Raw genomic sequence first — 19439 nt, 5'->3', positions numbered from 1 at the left:
AACCTGGTTCTGTAACATGAATTTGTACAGACTTTTGCTCTGAAAATAATGTGCTCTGAGCCATGACAGCTTAAGGTATCTCTTTTTTGAAAGGGGGAGTAGGGTAGGGAAGTCCAGTGATTTAGTGACTGAAGAGAGTTGCAACTTGCGTGAGCTCCATCCCTGGGGATATGACCTTTTTAATCCTCTTTAGTTAATGTATTGGTGATCTTTACTTAGGCAGAGTAAACAGTGCTGTTCTGAACAAAGGGGAGGTCATGCTTCCTGCATTACACTCTGACCCCAGGGTCACGGCCTTTGTTCATTTCTCAATGGGAATTGCTCTCCGAGGGCCACCACAAAATGGAGAACTAATTTAGGCACGTGCTGGCGGAGAATGGCAGAGTATCAGGTTTGCCTCAGCCGAACCTCCAAGGGCGCCGCGCTCGCAGCCAGAGGAAAAGTCAAACTATTTCAAAGAGGACGTATTAGCTCTTTAATTACTAGTGGCCGTGGCACTTAATCCCTCATTGAACTAAATATATTGCTTGGGTCTTCCCCCTGTAATTCAGTTGCTCACTTTTCAGCCTTTATTTTTTTTCTTACCCCTCACTAGATTCTTCCAAAGGAAGAAACACGGACTAGTGAAAAATCACGATTTCTTCCCTTAAAAGAAAGCGAGAAAGCACATGGCAATTGCAGCATCAAAGTTGGGCCTCTGAAGTCTCAGAATGAGCCTTGTTTCTCAGCTCATAAGGAATCATGGTGCTGTGTCCCAGAAGATTGTATTCAGCACCTTTTCCATTACTTCTTCTGTGTGTTGCAGCAGTGTACACACACACACAGGGCCCTGTGAGGCCAAGCGTGGCAAGCAGGGGTACTGAGCCAGAGAGAACTAGAACTTCCTCGTCTTTATCACTGACTTTATGCAAAAGGGCTGAGAATTTATTTTTTTTTTTCCCTTGGCTTCGAAAGTAACTGGTGGCAGAATGTAATGCATCTCATTTTTAGTTGCTGTGACTAGGGAATGTATATAAACATGGAAGCTGAGCTAAATTATCTGGAAGACTTGCATAGAGAAAACCACCACCTTTTACTGAAAGCTGGTTATTTTTCATTTGAATGCTCTTTTTGTTCAGCAGTAAAATCTGTGAAATACCATTTTTGATCATAAAATAATTAAGCTCTAAACACATAACTTCAGCCAGCATACGGCTTTTTCACATATCTTCCTTCTATCAAAAAAAAAAAACAAACCCCAAACCAAAATAACCCTGATTGCTGATGACAGCCAAGTTGTGTAAAACGCAGCAGGGTTAGAACTGAGCACAAGGGATCTGAGTGTATTGGGGGGAGCTTATAATGTTGCCATCACAAAAATAAATAACATTACAATAGTAAACTTTGATACTTCTGTGGCTCTCAACATGAATAGGATTAAGGTAAGAATGTGTCTGTGCATTCCAGTCATTTCAAGTAAAATGTTACGTCCCTCTTTAAGTTTCCTTGCAGTTGAATTATTTAAATAAACACTTCTAACAATCTAATCTTAGACTTAAAAGTACATTCTGTAATACGGCAGAATGAGCTCTTTTAACAAAAGAAGTGGCCGAGCAGCTGAGCCATCGCACCCTTTGACTGAAAACTTGCTTTCAGAGCTGAACCAAATGTGAGCAGCAAGTAATGCTGACTGCAGCAATACTGAAACCAGCCCTTCTGTGTCCCTTATTTGTTGCTGGAAATTCCCAAAGTCCACTACCTTTAGATTTTTTTATTGGAAGAAAGAGTGGAAACTGTTTTACACTAAAAATAATACTGTCAGGTTGACATTATTATCTCGTCTTACTTAGTTATAATTAATGTGTTTACTAACAACAATACAAAGTGCATCTCCTTTCATCTTTTTTTTTTTAGTACTAATATTGCTTTTCTGTTATCTGCAGGATTTTAAGGACTAAAAAGAGTCTCAAGGCAATGCTATTTGATTTTTTTCTTGCCTTCAAGCATTGATATGGTTGTTCTTTCTTTGGAGTTAATGGGCTGTATGAGAATTTTAAAATGGGGATAGCATCTTGGAGTTTAAAAGAAAAAATTTAAGAAAATACTTAGCCAATATTCAAATTTTAAAGTACTTCTTTTTCTTTAAAAAGATACTGGAACTTTACAATAACTATAGGAAGTGCCTGATGAAAGGGAAAACTAATTTTTTTCAGAGTATGTGAAACATTTCAGCATGCAATATAATTTAGGATGCCATTGTAGAAGTACAATGTACAAAGAGTACAAAAGTACTCTTCTCAAAGATCCTTAGTGAAGGGAACCTTTCGGAATGCTTTTGCTTTGAACGTTCCTGATTCAAACCTCTCAGGATTTTTTTATTTTTTTTTTAGTTTTGTTTTACTGTTTAAAAAAGAGTTTTATCTGTGGTAAGGTTTAGATTAATAGAATGAGCAGAGAATAGTCTATTTTACTGTGTGAAGTTGATTCCTCAGCATTACTATTTCTGGCACTGATTTTTCCAGCTAGTATACCTGGTAAAGCTTAATGGTGGGTAAGATTTTTCTCATTTCCTAGACAAAGATGTTGCTAAAATTAAAACATGAGCTTCTAATTTTGGTATCAAAATTGTTTCCAAATGTGACCCCTGCAGTGAAAACCAAATAGGAACCGTTCATATTTAATAGCCTTCTGTCTTTAGCAACTGGTGTACACTTGTCTGTACTGCTTTTAATATGAAACCATTTCTGTTCACCTTGTTCTGTTGATTTCCTTGAATCTCTGGACCACTGAAATGTATCAGTTTAAGGAGGGAAAACATGAATTTTTTTTTTTAAATAGTCCTGTAGAACTTGGTGTTTGTTCAGGCTTTAGGTATGCTATAGAAATTACGAAGCCTGTTTTTTACATTTTGAAGATAAACATTTTCCTAAACACTAGGATATATATTCAGGCCTAGTGTAATTCAGCAAAATTCATTTAAAGTGAATGCTTATTTTTCTTATTTGTCTTATGGCAAAATCTGTTCTTCTGCCTGTTTCCATTAAATACTTGAGCTCTGTGAAAGTGTAAAAAAGCTACCTGGGTGCAGATAGCTGCATATCATACATTCATGTGTGTGTGTTTTTTAAATTAATACTTGGGTGAGCAGAAAATACAAGACAGACGTCAGTTGCACCTGTAAAAATAAAAAGGCAGCTTCTCTGGGAAAGTGCATTGCTCAGTTTTTCTGTGGTAAGAGGATCCTTGCATTTTCCACTGGCGTTAACCCCTTTGGAAGGAAAAATGCATGACAGCCTCAAAATGGTGTTCTCTTTTGGGGAAAGGCAAAGATGAGCTGAAATTGTGCAGTATTCCAATCACAAAAGGGCCTTTTCTAATAGATTTCCAGTAATTTTCTTAGATTGCTTAGTGTTTTGGCCAGTAAAACCTGAACAGTAATTCAGTAAATGTGATGCTCCTATAGAAATGTTTCCCTGTGAGCATGGGAACCCCATTTGCTACACAAACGATCATGTAAGTGCAGTTTTAAAGCAAAACTGTTTTTTCACAATGAGTCTGAAGTATCTGTTTTGCTTTCCCCTCTGAGCTGAACACTCAGAGCACTGCCAGCTGAAGGCTGGGAACATTTTGGTCTATGCATGCAGTGCTTTATTCAATGAAATCCCTGATGATTATGTCAGTCTCCCTCCTGCTTCCAGGTGTGGGAGCAAGGTCCTGCATCCAGGCAGTCCCAGAGCAGAGAGCCGTGTTCTCTGAATGTAGGGATGAGTTGTTACGGTAACACTGAGGGATAAAATTCCTGCTGGTGTCATGCTGTTATGATGAACTTCTTTCATGTAGTTCTTACTCTGTATTTAAGTTGTATTAAGGTTTTTAAAATGTTGCATTTATTTATATAACTAGAAAAACAATGGGCGTGAGCTTGTGCCTTCCGTTGATTTTCCTGTTGTAATTCAAATGCAACCTTTCATTAGTAATCTTTAGGCTGCATTATAAAAATACCATAATTTCTATTGTGCAGAATTACATAAATAGTATTAATTTAGAGTGTTATTCTAGTAGTATTCACACTTACTGGACTGTGGAAGCATGAGAGTATAACTGCATACAAACACACACATACCTGTTTCCAGGTGTCCCATACTGCACCCATGTACAGAAGGGGCAGAATATGTGATTTTGTTGAAATGATTGTTGGGGAAAGGCAGAATTGCTTAATTTTATTGCGGAAAAATGACAGAAATAATATGAGCTTCAGACATCAACTTTAATTTTGGTATTTGGCTTCAAACTTTTTTGAAAAGCGGCTGTATTTGCAATTGAGTCAGGGAGACTTCTCAACATCAAACCAAGTCACATTCTCCTGCTGCCAAGAGACAAAAGGTCCGGGTTTTTCTCCCTGTACAGTTTATTTACTAAGTTACATGTTTGCTTTAGAAAAAAAACCTGTACATTTTTCTTGAAATTTTTGGTGGATCAAAAAAATTCATTGCATTGTATTTCTGTTGGTAACTTTTTCTGGGAATATGCATTTAAGAGTTGACCTTTTAATATTTCAGTGCTTTGATGAGCCAATTAAAATATTCAGTAAATTGCTTTTAGGCCCTAAGAAAAATTTGCTAAATTTGAAACTTGAAATTTCCATGGCTTAGTCACAGATATCCCCTGGGATGAACTGAAAAACAGTTTGCTGAATAAGTCTGGAACCAGGTTTTCATAATTTCCCCCCCACTTTTTTTTTTTTTTTTTTTTTTTTTTTTTCTCTTTTGCAAAGCCAATTTTAGTATTCATGCTGCACTTTATTAGTGCAGACAACATACCAAAAACTTCATTTGGTCTTTTCCTTATAAGGGCTTTTGTGTTGGTAATAAACTTTAGTAAAATCATCTTTATTAAATTATGGCACACATTTAATTGTGTGGATGCTGATTCATCTTTAAAACAGCAAAGCAGGAAATTAGGGGAATAAAAAAGATATTTTTTGCACTGAATTTCTGGTTTGTTTGCAACACCAAAATGACCCTCCTTTCTAAAACCCATTTTCCACACCAGTGTGTAGTGACAGCCCAGGAGGAGCATGGCTTCATCCCAAGCCTGGGAATGGGCCCTTTCTGTCTGCAGAGAGAGAAGAAACCTTTAGTTATATCACCTTTGCATCGGTGCAAGATATTTGTTCACTAAAACTGAAACGTAGAAGAATTGTGTTAAAGATGAGTTTATAACTTTAGGCATCCCTTCAAAATTCATGAAACTTAATAATGCACATGTGACAACTCCAGTAAGTGTGACATGACAGACAGAAAGACAAAAGACTCAAATGACACCATTCATGGAACACAAATTCTATAAAGTATTGTCCTTTTTTCACAACTATATGTTATACCTGCAGGTGATACCAGGAGTGTGGAAGCCTGTATTTATCTGTCCAGATAAATACATTAATACTTCCAGTAGGTTCATTATTCTCTTGATGTTATATTTGATTATAACAATAATGTGACAATATCGTTCATGTTAGGAGGGGCTTCATTTCAGGGGGAGAGGGATTTAAATTTACCACTGCCAACATACTGTTATTGTGTGAGGTTCCAGTTATCCTTTAGATAGCCAATCTTAGATGCACCTTATGTACCATATATTTACCTTTAATGGGCTCAAAAGAAATGGTAACTTGAACTGTAAAGCTGAAGTTGGCCACATAAATCTGATACTAACACTCAGCTCACAAACAGAATTCTGTATCTACAACCATTTTGGATTTTCTCTGTGTGCAGTAATTGCAGCTATGCTATGAAAGTGATACTGTAATGGATGTCCCTTTTTATTTTCTTACAGTTTATGCAAATTTTTCACCTTTGCTGACATTTCACTACCAAAAAAAAACCACAAAGGAATATGTGCTGTATGTAAATTTTGTGTGCATTGGAATTTTCTTTGTTCAGGATTGTTGCACTCTGGTGTAATTAAAACATAGATGCTTAGTATAAGAGAACTCGGTCACTGGATAGCTCTTGAGTAGTTTAAAAACCTTTAAGTATTTTATGATATAAAGGGATTTTAAGCCCTTTTGAGACCTGAGAGATTGTAAGTTTTCAATGAAGATTTAATCATGTATATTTGCTTTCTTTTTCCAGCTTATCATTCTCTAAAACCAAACATCTTCCTTTTTTTCCCAAGGTGTTATTTTTTTTCTTTCTTTTTCTCCCCTCCTTTTTTTCCTAGATTTATATATATTTTTTTTTTTTTTACTATTTTTTTTTTTACTCTCCAGCAGCTCTTTCTGCGAGTCCCCCGGTTGTAAGCAGGGTTGCGCATTAGATCGAGGGAGGGCTGGCTTTGAAGCCCCTCGGCGTGTTTGAGCGCGGTGCTCCCGAGCAGGGCAGGAGTGGCCGGCCGCGGCATTCCGGGCGGGCTGTCGGGAATGCCGCCCGGGATGGGAGCGGGCTCTCCCTCCGGGCACGGCTGCCAAGGGGCTGCCGCTCACCTGCGCCGGGCAGCGGCAAGGAACGAGCGGTCCCGAGGCAAGAGTACGGTAAAAAAACGCGGGGGAAAAGTTGCAAGATAAACAAAATTGTGTCGGTAGCACCCTTAAAAAGCTGCTGATGCGAGCACCCCCTTTAATATCTCCTGTCTTGAAGAAAAAAAAAAAATTAAATTAGAAAATAAACCACTTGTCCTAGTGCCAGAATTTCACTTATGTTGATACCAGTTTAATGCCAAGTTTTCTGTACAACACTATTGTTAAAGTACAGTGTACTGGAGGAAGTGTTTTTGCAAAATGCTTCATTATGTTTTGAAGGGAAGGGGGTAGAAATACACCCTCATTCAGCTTGCTTTTACAGTTTAGATCATTTCAGAATTGTCTATTTGGTATTTCAATGGTTTTCTCCCATCATTTAATAGGCCACTGATCCATTGGAATTAATGCAAGTTATCCAGCAGTTAATAGAACTTCCCTAAGTGACCTGCACAATGGCACTATGTGTTATTGCTGTCCTTTCTCTGAAGTGTGCACCTCTGTAATCCCCAGACTGGTCCTGTCAGGGGACAGTGCACAAGACTGCTTTCCTTTCTAGATAGATTTTAATTATTTTTAATTTCTAGAGAATGCCTTTAAAAACAAAAGCTGTCTAAATGTTAAGTAAAATTATTCTTGGTGATTTTCTTTTTTTTTAATAATCTGCACTGGAATAATTTTAATGATACTATGAAATAAAAAAAAAGGAGGGAATTTCACTTTTACTTTTCTGGAAAACTTAATCTTAAAATTAAAAAAAAATGTTTAATTGGATTATTTTAAAAAACCCCAAAACCTAAACATATATCTGATCATCTTTTATAAATATTTCTGAAGGCTGTTAGATTACAAACCACCCCATATTGCAAATGAGCTGTATTATCTGGAGAGCAAAAATAATCATCTATTTAGAGGTGACCTCAGTGTGGATGTCTTTATCATACCAAACTGAGAAGGAAAGGACAATTAATCAGAGTTCAGAAGGAGTATTTATAATGAGTTTCCAGTAGACAGAACTTGTGATAAAGGAAAAGAAAAGAGATGTAAAATTCTGTAATAGTACAAACTGTGGTATGAAAATACTGGCTTACTACTATTTGCATAATTTGAATTTATTCAAGCATATGAATCTTAAAATAATTCTTCCACTTTGCTTTTTGGAATTCCATTTCTGTTAAAGTGAAGCTTACAAGTTGGACTTGAGGTAATTGTTTTCCTGTTCCTGAATCCCTAATTTTTTAGTACTGCAGTAACTTAAAGTTAGACAGCTTTCAATCTTGTTTCACAAATCTGGTTACAGGCAGAATGTGTTTATGTGTCTCCTTGAGGAAGGGTAGCTTTGGGTGGATGAATATGAGCCACAATTGTGTAAAGGCGAGGCACTTTTAACCCTCCAAATGCACCTGAATTATCCCCATTAAAAGGGATGAATCTCAGCTGTTTTCACATTAACAAAAAATGAGAAAGGAAGGGGCAGGTATGGAGGGTAAAGAACAAGAAGACCTATATTTTATATAGAAAGTATAAAAATAAATAGGGAGCTGAAAATCGTGTCTGAGAAAAAGGGGGGAAAGTAATTCAGAAAGCTGATTAAATACAAATAAAACACTCTGAACTAAGCAATTTGTCTACATAAGTCCTAGCCTTCCCTAAAGAGTAGATGTGTCTTTTATATTTCATTGGCATTAAAAGTTGTTGATTGCACTATCGTATGTAATCTTTTTCTCTGTGCAGGATTTTTCTCATCTGTGCATGTTCTGTTAAAAAAAATGCTATCAGGAATGTCATGCCATTATTTTAAAACAAAAATGATAAGAGTTTTGGCTGGATATGATGGTTGTCTGCTGCTAAGGCTGTTATCCAGAAATTTTGCTTGCTTTTACTTTTGAACTACCGAGAATTTATGCACATCCTCTGCATCCACACTCTACATGCAATAGAGACCAGTTATTAGAAGAGGTCAGAATTACTAGGTGTCATTTTACTGAAATAAATATTTGTGGGAAAGTTACTGTTTAAATATCTTGTCAGCTGTGTCCTGATAATCTCTAGTATGCTTTTACTATAATTCCTTAAAAATAAATATTAGAAACATTTTGTGGTTTCACACCATTAAAAAAAAAAAAAAAAGTTCGGTAAGGGAAAACCATAAAACATATATTTTGCTTACAGAAGAAATGTGTATTCTCCTCAGAATGCTGGTGGTTGAGCATTTTCTGGAGATCTGAGGCTGGATCAAAATGGGTAACAGAGGTTCCCTAAATTTGCCACAGCCGGAGTCGTTGGAACTGCAGCATGGCCGGGCAGCTCCAAGGAACCCACATGTGCCACCCCATGTCCTGTGCCCTTGGCTGAGGCTGCATTTGGAGAGCAGGACTCGCTCGGTGTTCAGCCTGAGGCTGGAGCTGAGCTCCATGGCTGGGCAGGGCTGGCCGTGCCAGGCACAGGGCGTGCGGCTCCACGGTGCCTCACGAGCCAGGATACCTGGGGCCTAGGACACAGCCTTTGTCACCATCTTTACCACCGCTGGACACTGAAATGCTGCATTTGGGAGATTATGGAAGAGGGAAATGCACCTGAGAAAGAACCTCTGACTCGGAAAACCTCTGCTCCATTTTGCAGGATAGTGCATTGGAGAGCAGCCGCTTTGGATGGGATAGATGGTTTTTCTTTTTACATTGCAGTTTTTTCTATCATCTCATGATCAGTATTCAGTGTAATAAAACATAAATTAATATATTCTTTTTCCTGAAGAATATTTTACAAATTAGACACACATGGTATTGACTTTTCTAATCAGTTGAAGCTGCCTAGCTGCTCTAAAAGTACATCAGGAAAGCAGTGATAGCATAAGCAAAATGAATAGTAAGTGAGAGGGACAACTATGACTTTCCTGAAGTAACTATGTAATCCCTTTTTTCTTACGGTAACATATTTTCCACAAAGAAGACTCTTCAAGGTTGAATCTTGTACAGTCTCCTCCCCTTCTCCACCCTCCCCCCTCCCAGTGCAGGGCAAATCAAATGCTTGACAACGTTTTTTGTTAGGAAAGCACATGAAAAAAAAAATTTTGAATATACCAATAACAGAAAAAGTCTATATATTTTATTGCAAGAAGGAAATTTCATTGGCTGAATGAAATGGCGAGATGTGACGCAAAAGGACACTTGGACGGTGGAAATGCTGATGTATGCCAAAGCAGGCGCACCAAGAAATGCTGTTGCTATGAGAGAAACAGAGGGAGAGGGAGGGAGGGAGGGAGAGACCGTGAGAGAGCAACTTGTGGAGGCCTTAGTTTTCCTTTTTGGCTTATAGCAGAGAGACAGCAATGTCTCCTGTTTCTAGTAGGGACGGTTTAGGAGCTTCCAGTGGGTATTTTCATGAGGCTGAGCATTTAGAAGAGAGGAGGGAGATGACAGAGATGCAGGTCACCTTAGAGCACAAAAGCAATTGGAAAGTAGGAGGCTGTATGTACTGAGCCAATGATCTGTGCTATGATAGATATACAAATTAGTACGGCAGATGAAGCAGCTTAGCTCATTATCCACCTGATGGTACTGAGACTTACAGTTCAAAATGACAGAATTAAAATGCAGGCACACACAGACACGCATAGACATATATTTATAATGACCCCACCTTTTCATCTTATGAATTATCCAGCTGGGATACCGACGTCTCTTGTGTAACATTCTTAAAGAGCTGCAATAAATTCACCTTGTGAGTCCATTAGCCAAAAAAGGGGGAAAATAATTTGCAGGAATTTTTTTTTTGTCTCTCTTCTTCGGCAAGGGGGAAAAAAGTCTGTGCTATGAACTTAGCCTAGCAGCTTCTGGAACGTGAGCCAAAAGGGGCAGGAAGTTGTTTTACAATAGCGTTACAGTGATCTGCCACAAATGGAAAAAGCCAAATGTTGGACTCGGCAAAGAGAAAAAAACGTCCTTCTCCCCCTTGCTTCCCTCCTCTTGCCCCTTAAGAGAGAAAGAGGGAAAGGAACGCTGAGCTAGAAGTTCTTTTTTAATTACTTCTTGTAAGTAATGGAAAGATTATCTTACTTGCATATTCCATGGCAAGCAGGAGGGAAAGAAGTATCAAAGGGACGTTTAAAAAAATGCACTTGGTAACTAGCAACGGGACTTTTGGCACAATTCCTTGAGTTTGCTTGAGGTTATGGAGGGGGGATGGGAAGAAGAAAAGCAAGTCGACGCAGCACATTTTCTTTAAAGAAGGGGAGGGTGTATGGAGGCAAAACTATATAATTTTTTTTTTTTTTTTTTTTTTTAAGGAAATGTATGTTGATCTTCTGAAGCTGAATCCTCAGGCATTTGCGGCCAGTCGTTGCAGCCTGGTATGTTTTTTGTGAGTGTGTGCGAGTGCTCTCAATCAAACAGCAATCATGGCAGCTGTTTTTCTTCCAGCACAGCAGTTGAGCTGTCTCGCCCAAATGCTTATCAGCTTTTGACTCGGTGCCAAGAGAGTTATAAGGGCCAAGCAGCCTGAGCTTGGCTGTGCAGCTGGTTTGGAAGTGAGGGCATGAGAAAACAAAATCACAAAGTTTTTCTGTCACACACAGTATTTACTTTTTCAAATAGCCATTTTCAGCTCGGTAGGTTGGGATTGGTTTTTTTTGTGTGTGTGTGTGTGTGCGCGCTGTAGTTCGTGGTCCTTGCGGACTGCTGTGTTATGCAGAGCGGTGTAGGTGTGTGAATGCAGAGAGGAGCCTCTTCTCTTCGTTTAATCCCGGGAGATATTTCCGTAGAAACCACCCCCCCACACACCCCCACCTCCCTCAATTAAAAGCTTCATTAGCCGTACTGCCCTGTCAAGCATATTGCCATAGCGTGGGTGCATTTACATTCCAGCGCAGCGCCTTTCCTCCCATCGCTGCCTCTCTGCCGGGTCCCCTCCCGGCCGCGCCGTCCCTCCCCATCGCAGCCCGCGGGGGAACCCGGCGGGGGTCGCAGCGGGGCCGGGCTCGGTGCGTGTCCGTGTGCCCGTGGCTGCGGGGGATGGAAAGAAGCCTGTCCGCGCAGGGCCGTGCCGCTTTCATCATCAGCTCCAGCCCGCTGCGTTTCGCTGGCTCACGTCCTTCTCCTCCTCCTCCTCCTCCTTCTCCTCCTCCTCCGCCAGACTGCTCCAGTCGCTCACAAGAAGGAGGCTGGACTCTGGAAAGGCGGCTGCTGCTCGCATTCCTGCTGCAAGGGCCTCCCCTTCAGACGGCCTTTGCCAGAACAGAACTTTTAAAAATGCTGCAAATAGGATCTTCTTTTTCTTCTGCTTGCCTGAGCCCTCCTCTCCTCTCCCAGCGTTCCCGAGCGGGGCTGCTTCTCGCCTCTCTTGCGCTGTACATCCCAGTGCAGAGGGCAAAGCGTCGAGGGCTCGCCCCTCCGCTCATCCCTTTCCCTCACTCCCTTTTCCCTCCGTTAAGGAAATGGATTCCTTTGCCTGAGCAATGACTCGGGCTTTGCAGGTTTGTGTGTTCTGAGGATGAGGGTGATTTTTGCTGGTGATTTTCCTCCCCGGAGCCCCAGTGCACAGTGCGGCTCAGGGAACGAGCCTCTTGCTTTCTCTGTCTTTCTCTCTCATAGAAATATATTTTTAATGGCTGTAGGTATCTGCGCCATGTGAAATAGGGCGTGTGATATCCCTCCAAACCCCTTGTAATTGGACCATGGCTGAAAAGGAAATATGGGGGGGATGTCTGGGGGTGGGGGGGGGAGCAGGGGGTACACAGGCTGTTTCGTTATTGCAGATCTCCCGCCCCCCTTTTCTCTGCTGAGGAGGGAAAAGGGGATGTGCAGTAAAATGCCGTCTCTGGGACAGGTGCCAGCTCCCAGACAAAAGAAGTAAAATAGGCGGTAAAGGGGGGGGGGGGGGGGCGGGGGGGGGAGGAAATTAATAGGCAACAAAAATAGGAATCGAAAATCTCCAAGAGGCAGGGCTAAAGGGCTGGTGCCCGACCGGCCTTTTTCCCGAATATTTTCTATGCGATGGGTGGGAACGAGAAAGTTGCGGCACACTTTTTATTCCCGTCTCCTCTGCAGACGTTTGGGAGTGTGAAAGGAGGATACCTTTTTTTTTTTCCTTCCTTCCCCCCCCCCCCCCCCCCCCCCCCCCGCTTCTTCTTTTCCCTCCTTTCTACTGAATTATTCATATTGTCAGTGGTGAAGCCAGGACTATTAGCATGCATCAGACATGCTGTTTGTCTGTTTGCTAACATTCTTCATTCAAGACTTGTTAACTACCAGACAAGCTTAACATGCTTCTCTTTTTTCCCCTCCCCTCCTCTTTCCCTCCGTCTCTCCCCCCTCGCTCCCTCCCTCGCTCCCTCCCCTCTCTTCTCCCTTCCCTTCTGCCTGCTCTGCTCCCTTTCCTTCGCCGCCGTCCCTGCCACCCCTCGCAGCCGCCCATTGTTGCCGGCGGGGCCGGTGCGGGGCGCGGGGCGAGGCCGCTCCGGGGCCTGCCCGGCCGCGCAGATGCGCCGCCTCGCCCGGAGCCTCCCGCCCGCCTTCCCGGGGACTGCGGAGCTGCGAGGGGAACACCCAGCGCCGCATCCATCGGCGGCTCCCCGGCCGCCGTCCCGCCCTGCCAGGGTAAGCTGCTCCCGCCGGAGCGCAGGGGATGCCAAGTGGGAAAATCAACTTTCGGGAACTACGTGGGGATCGGCACATTGGCTCGCGTCTGCCTGATAATTTATGATTAACCAGGAGTGCGTTATCAGCCCGGCGAGGTCCAGGCTCATTCGGGAGGATCGCTTTGCTGCCTATTAAGGATGTGATAGACTAATATTTGCTATTGTTGCTGTTTTTTAGGTTCTCTTCTCCCTCTCTATCGAGTCTGCCCCTCCCTTCGCTAGCCTGTTTAAAACCAGCAAGCTTCATTTTCTTAGCAGACAAAGGTCGATCACAGCTTTTATTTCTGAATGCAAATGTTCTAGGACTTGTGCCAGTCCTGCCTTCATTGAGCACAATATAGCTGCTTTCCTGAATGGCGCTTCCCCCTTCCCTTCTAAAAAATAAAAATAGAAGGGAGCTTAAGAGAAGAAACAAAGTTGGGCGGTGCAAGTTTTTTACATTTATTTAATATTTCAGTCAATGTGAAGCATTACTAAGCATCTCTGTGTAGAGCAGCTGTAACGTAGCCACCAGCCAGTGCATGGGGTTTAATTGTAGGGACACATACGAGAGAAGGGACCTGGTGGCATTGCTCAGCTCCTGGCTTTGCAGGTAACTATCTGATGCTCTTTAGTCATTGTATCTCACTGCAATTACGTTTCCTGATTTTCTTAACAACGTGATTTTGAACCTAAATATTTTCAGCATTCATGTTTAAGTTTTTTAATACCTGGAATTGTTCAGGATTAGTTTCTAATTATCATTTTTATAATATATTTTTAAAATACTATTTTTCAAGGCCTATAAAGGTACATAAGTGCCAAAAGTGTATTTTCTTTTTATGTTTTACGTGTGCACCCTGGCACATGCTCAAGCACACTCCCACTCTCTTTCTCTTCGGGTGTTAATGAAGGAATTTATTTTAAGTAGAATACTTAAATATTAGAGTAATGCCATTTATAGACCAAAGTAGCATGTGGATAGAGATGTACTGAGTTAGGCGTAATCTGACAGACAGTTAAACACTTAAGATTTATTACTACTGTGAAATTGCCAGACTTACAATAATAGGTATTTTTCAATTCATTATATAGACTAGTCTATGTGGAAATTAAAGTATCTGAAAATAAATATATTTTAAGACACTTTATGAGGAAACTAGTCCTTTCATATATATTTCTAAACCAAAATGCTTTTTCTGCACACTGGAAAAAATGGGAGGCTTGTGTAAAATCTTTTCATCTTTTCTTGTTAATTTTATTTATGTCTAAGATTTAAAGTAAATAACAGACCAAGCGTGAATAAGTTTGTGGGGTTTTGCCGCAAAAAAAAAATTAAAAAAACAACAAACAAATAAACCTCCCCCCCCCCCCCCCAAAACCCACAAATAATTTGAAAATCCCTAGTGATTTATACAAAAATAGTTTTAAATTCAGGCCGTTGACAGCATTGTATCAAAACCATCTCCGTATTGGCATTGCATTAGAAGTGTTTTATGGCAACATAAACTGAAATACAACTCATAACTGTAAGTAGTAAAGCAGTATTTATTGGCTGATCATGCTCACAGTAACTAGAGAATGTTTTAGTGAACTGTGTAGATTAAGAAAGGAATTTAGGAGCATATGGCTTGGTGATAGCTAAAATTAATTTCTTCAAAGTAGTTTTTAGAGGCCTGTAGCAGCTACACGGTATAATGCAAATAATATTAGTTGAGGATTCACAAACCGCTGAACACTCCTCACTGAGAAATTTCAGAGTACTCGGCGATATTGCTCCTAATGATCCTATTTGTCTAAAGATTTTTTTTTATCCTTAGGTTGTAATACTTGTGGGCTGTTTTGTTGATGAGGACTGGCTTAAAGGAATATAAAATTGTTTCTCCCATATTAGTTCATTATTTTGTGGAGGCTTGCAAGAAATTTCCTCTGAAAGTGAAAGAAGCAGAATTGACTGGTTTATTTCACAGTGAGGGTTTCTATAAGTATGCTGAAAATTAACATAGTGTATAAAGACCTTGTGCATGTTAAATGAAGAGGGATTAAAATCTCTTCATTAGATTGGCAATTTCCAGAGTTTAAATTTAAAATTATTTTTAGTCTGTAACTAGAAATGTAACTGTTGATAGAACTATTCAGCCCCTCAGATGAATGTCTTCAGAAATTATGCGTGTGAGCTGGACCATTTACATTTTGAAAGTGTTTCGTGTTGGAGTGCCAAGATTCTCGTACAAAATGTTTGGTGCATGGAATGAAAAATGAAAAGCATAGACAATACTTAGCTTAATTAAAAGTTTTTTTTTTATAGCTGGCTAGGATGAAGTTTGGCATATTTTCAGATAATAATTATGAAGTTTTGCATATTTTCAGGTAATAATTGAGTGAAACACAGTGAAAATAATCTAAGGTAGAGCAAGTTGAGGGCAAAATGAGTGTTTCTGCCTTTTCTCAGTCCTCAAAATGCAATTTTATCCTCCAAAAGGAAATTTAAGGAGTTGCTGATAAATGAACTGTCTCTTCTTAACCTCCCACCTGTCTTGGCTGAAAATCTTGCTTTTACCTCCTAGTGTGGAGAAGGAGGGGGACACAAGGGCAAGGTCCATGTGTTCTAGGCCTGGGAGCGCTGTGGAGTGCTGGGCAGAGCCATGCTCCATGCACAGCGGTGATCCCACAGGAACAGGATCCGCAGGCAAGCAGGCTACCATGGCATCCTTACTGCCAGAGATAGCAAGTGGGCTGTCTGGCTAAACTTTTTTAAATTAATTGTAATTTTGTTCAGATGAACGTTGTCAGGTTTGGGTGAGAGAGAGATTTTATTGTGGGAAAAGAAAGGAGAGGTGAAAGGGAAAGGGAATGGAGCAGTAGTTAGTTCTTTGAGATGTGGGTGCAGTCCAGGATTCTCGTCTTTGTTGGATATGTAAGATGAGTAGGACTGTGAGGCTGGATTGTATTTTGTGTGGCTTTATGGGCACAGCACTGTCTTCTTGTAGTACATGCCAAGTATTCATAAACCTTTTGTAGCAGCTAAGGAGAAATAAAAGGAGTGGAAGGAATGCCTTGTTTCATCCAGTTTTCTTGGGGAAAAAAACAGAATTATGGTTTTTTTTTGGGGGGGGAGGGGAGTGTAATTCACATCCACTCAGCACTTCATCAGCTCCTCTGCAAGCAGAATGGGTTCTGTGCTGCACTCGGCCTCTGTCCATGTGCCACATGTTCCATAAACCTTGGCAGGGCCTTGGTGCTCAGAGTCTGCCGTGCACATGGGTGCTCAGTGATCGTGACACCTTCCCTCAGGAAAATGGAAATGTGCTCTAATTAGGCATTTTTCCTGCTAACTGCATCAGTCCCTCGCAGCTTGAAGCAGGTGCCGGTAATCAGCCCTCCCTCCTCCCCCCGCAGTGGTGGTGCTTGTGCAGGTCTGAGATGCACAACAAAGCCACGCTGCCACAGTTCTAATGCTGATTTATGGTGCCTGTACCTGTCTGAGAAGGGGAGAAAAATAATTTAAAAATATGATTGCGTGTCTTTTGTTTCTCAAATAAGACACACTGTGGAGCGTGTTCCTTCATAGCCGCATGCGTGTTCGTGCAGTGTGTGCTCGCCCAGCGCGTTTGATTGTCGCAGAGATAAGTGTTCATTTATTCAGTATGCGTGCAGCTATCTAGACTCATGTTTGCAGCCAGAAGAGAAAAAGTTGGAATCCCTGTAGCCAGCAAAATAGACATTCCCAGCAGTGATCCCAGTAGACAGAAGATGGATGGGTAGATGTTTAGAAGTGCACATGTACTTCTGCAAGTCCTGAGTTTATCTTCTGTAAACTGTACTGGGCTGTGCAGATCTGTACTTGTTTATGAATCTGACTCCATGCCTGAGCCACAATACATTGAATTCTATTGAGCTGAGTTTGATGGGCTTTGGAGCAATCCCCCTCCACCAGATATTCACTAACATAGTCTGTGTGCACATTTGTGGAATCACTAATAATTCTGGCCTGTAACTTCTCACTAGAGAGAAAACCAGCCTGTGATTCTCTCAGGAATGGTGCAGAAAACTCGACAGGTATTCCTTTGCACCCACAGAGGATATTTTAAATCTCCAGTTCTAGAAGGTATTTGACTTACAATTTCCAAAATAGAATGTAATTCTATTCAAGATGCCTTCATTTATACACGTATATGTAGGAATAAAATTCCCGGGCCCTTTGCAGCCTGTCTTTAAAAAAAAAATAATACCATCAAATATGAGATCTCATCATTTTGAGTTGCCCTTTATAAAATCTGTCTTTTTTCACAGAGTAGTGTTACCATTTATTTAGTAGTTGTATACTCCTCATTCTTGCATACATTTGAAATTTGCTGTTCTGTACCTCTGGAAACAAAGGATCTGATCCAAAGGCCTCTGAAGGTGACAGGGGTTTTTCCACTGACTTCAAATGGGATTTGGATTAAGACTATATACATAATAGTTTCAAATAAAGATCTAACTGCTACAGTGGTTTTCAGGGTCTTCCACAAAACTTTTGAAAACTCTCATAAAAATTGTCTAGGCATGATGCTCTAAAATACACATCTAAGCATTAATCATGTTTTGTTGTTTTGCTTTAAAAAAATAAGGGGAGGGGGCAGGGTGGCGCTCCAAAGGGCTTTATCTCACTGGTGCTCCGAAAGAGTGTTCTATGAATAAAAAAGAGGGAATATTGGGTCAATATTTGGTATATAGCTGATGCATTACCTTATGCATTCTTTATTTAAATTAGGGCAGCCTTTTTGGAAGGAGTCCGTAGATTTGAGATGGCAGTGTACTGCCTATTTATTTTTATACACATAAATTTAAATTAACCTCAACCGTCGTATCCTGTTATCTGCCAAGGAAAACATTTAGCTCCTGTCCAATCTGTGTGGAGTTTCAAAGTGATTTGCTCTTTTCAAACTTGTTAAAGCACAAATAGAAAAGTAAATTGCTATGCATACCAATCGAACATTTTGCAAAGGGGAAGGAAGAGGATCTATGGAAAAATGAAATTATTATTATAATAACCAATATACCTTTATCAAATATTAATTAAGTCATCATTTTCTACAGCCCTTGATTGATTGCATTTGATATGCTGACTGATATTTTGCCACACTTCAAATCTGAGGGACACTTAGCATGTTGCCCATTTATTCAGTTACCTTCACACAGATATGTTTGCTGTGGCATTCATTCAGCTCCTGAAGTTCTTTTGTCAATGTAAGCAGACATTTCCAGAGAAGGGGGCAGCTACAATTTCAATAATAAAGCAGCTCACATGGTTTTGTAACTACAGAAGCAAATATTTTTGGAGTGCCAAATTAGAAAAAATAGTACTATTTAGACTGGTCTTGTTTTCTTTATTTTTCTCTGATTTTTTTTTCTTGTTTTATGTCGTTTCAAAAGTAGGAAAGTAGCCTGCGAACAGTTGATCTCAGAAGTTGGAAAACAAGGAGCAGCACCATCAAGTCTATTTATTTTAATGCAGGGGGGGCAGGCTGCTGAATTGAGTAGCTTAGAGAAATATGTGAGAGTCGAGTGCTTTTGTTTCTCACAGCCCTTCTAGGCCAAGGTGTTTTACACTGGAGTTAATTCTTCAGAGAGAGGAGTCAGTTTGAGGGGCCTGTTAAAGTGATCACCAAATATTGGGTTTTTGATGCAAAAAAATTTATTTCTGAAGCACTGCTCACAGTAACTGGTCTCATGGAATTGCAATAGTATAGGGTGATCGAGGAGGGGTTCTTCTGTGGGAGAGTTCATTTACATTTTCATCTGCAGGATGTAATAACCATAAAGCAGCTACAAATATTGACAGTGTCTCAGATGGACAGTTGTTTCAGTTCAGGCAGTTCTGTGTTGGTGAACACAAAGCTTTGCCATGGACTTCTAAATGCACTGGCAATCTTTTCAGAGCTGCTCTTGCTTTTTATTGAAATGCAGTCTGCAAACGGCTAGGAAGGCTGTTTTGTTGCATCCAAGAGATTTTGATCGCTGTATTTGTTTTGCTACCCAAACACAAAGAGGTCTGGTATATTTACTTCTACATTTGTATATACAGCAAGTATAATTTTCAAAAGATTTTCCTCTTTGATAAATCGTTCTTTATTTTCTTCTTTTTTGTATGTATGTATTTATTTTTGTCTCTGGTTGCAGGTTATTTTGGGGGGGGGGGCTTGTTTTGTTTTTCTAAAAGAAAGGAGAGTTCTCATGATAGTTTTGTTACCTTTGGCAGATAAGATGTATTGTCTAATTTGTCTATAGGAAACAAAATAGTATATCCAGTCTTGAGTCAGTGGAAGGTCTCCCACAGATATCAGA

The 19439-nt window shown here is 40.4% G+C and overlaps 1 long non-coding RNA gene across 1 annotated transcript in view; it reads left to right on the top strand.

The window, feature by feature from the left end:
* LOC131592854 (uncharacterized) overlaps positions 1-19439 on the top strand; it is a 41246-nt gene that overhangs the window by 8552 nt on the left and 13255 nt on the right. The window contains exon 4 of the long non-coding RNA XR_009280719.1: positions 10782-10844. This is a non-coding gene — a long non-coding RNA (uncharacterized LOC131592854). The remainder of the gene's footprint in view (positions 1-10781; positions 10845-19439) is intronic.

Source organism: Poecile atricapillus, chromosome Z (assembly GCF_030490865.1).
Source record: "Poecile atricapillus isolate bPoeAtr1 chromosome Z, bPoeAtr1.hap1, whole genome shotgun sequence".
In the NCBI taxonomy this organism is placed as follows: Eukaryota; Metazoa; Chordata; class Aves; order Passeriformes; family Paridae; genus Poecile; species Poecile atricapillus.
Note: the sequence above shows the minus strand (reverse complement) of the source record. Positions and strands in the feature narration are given on the sequence as shown.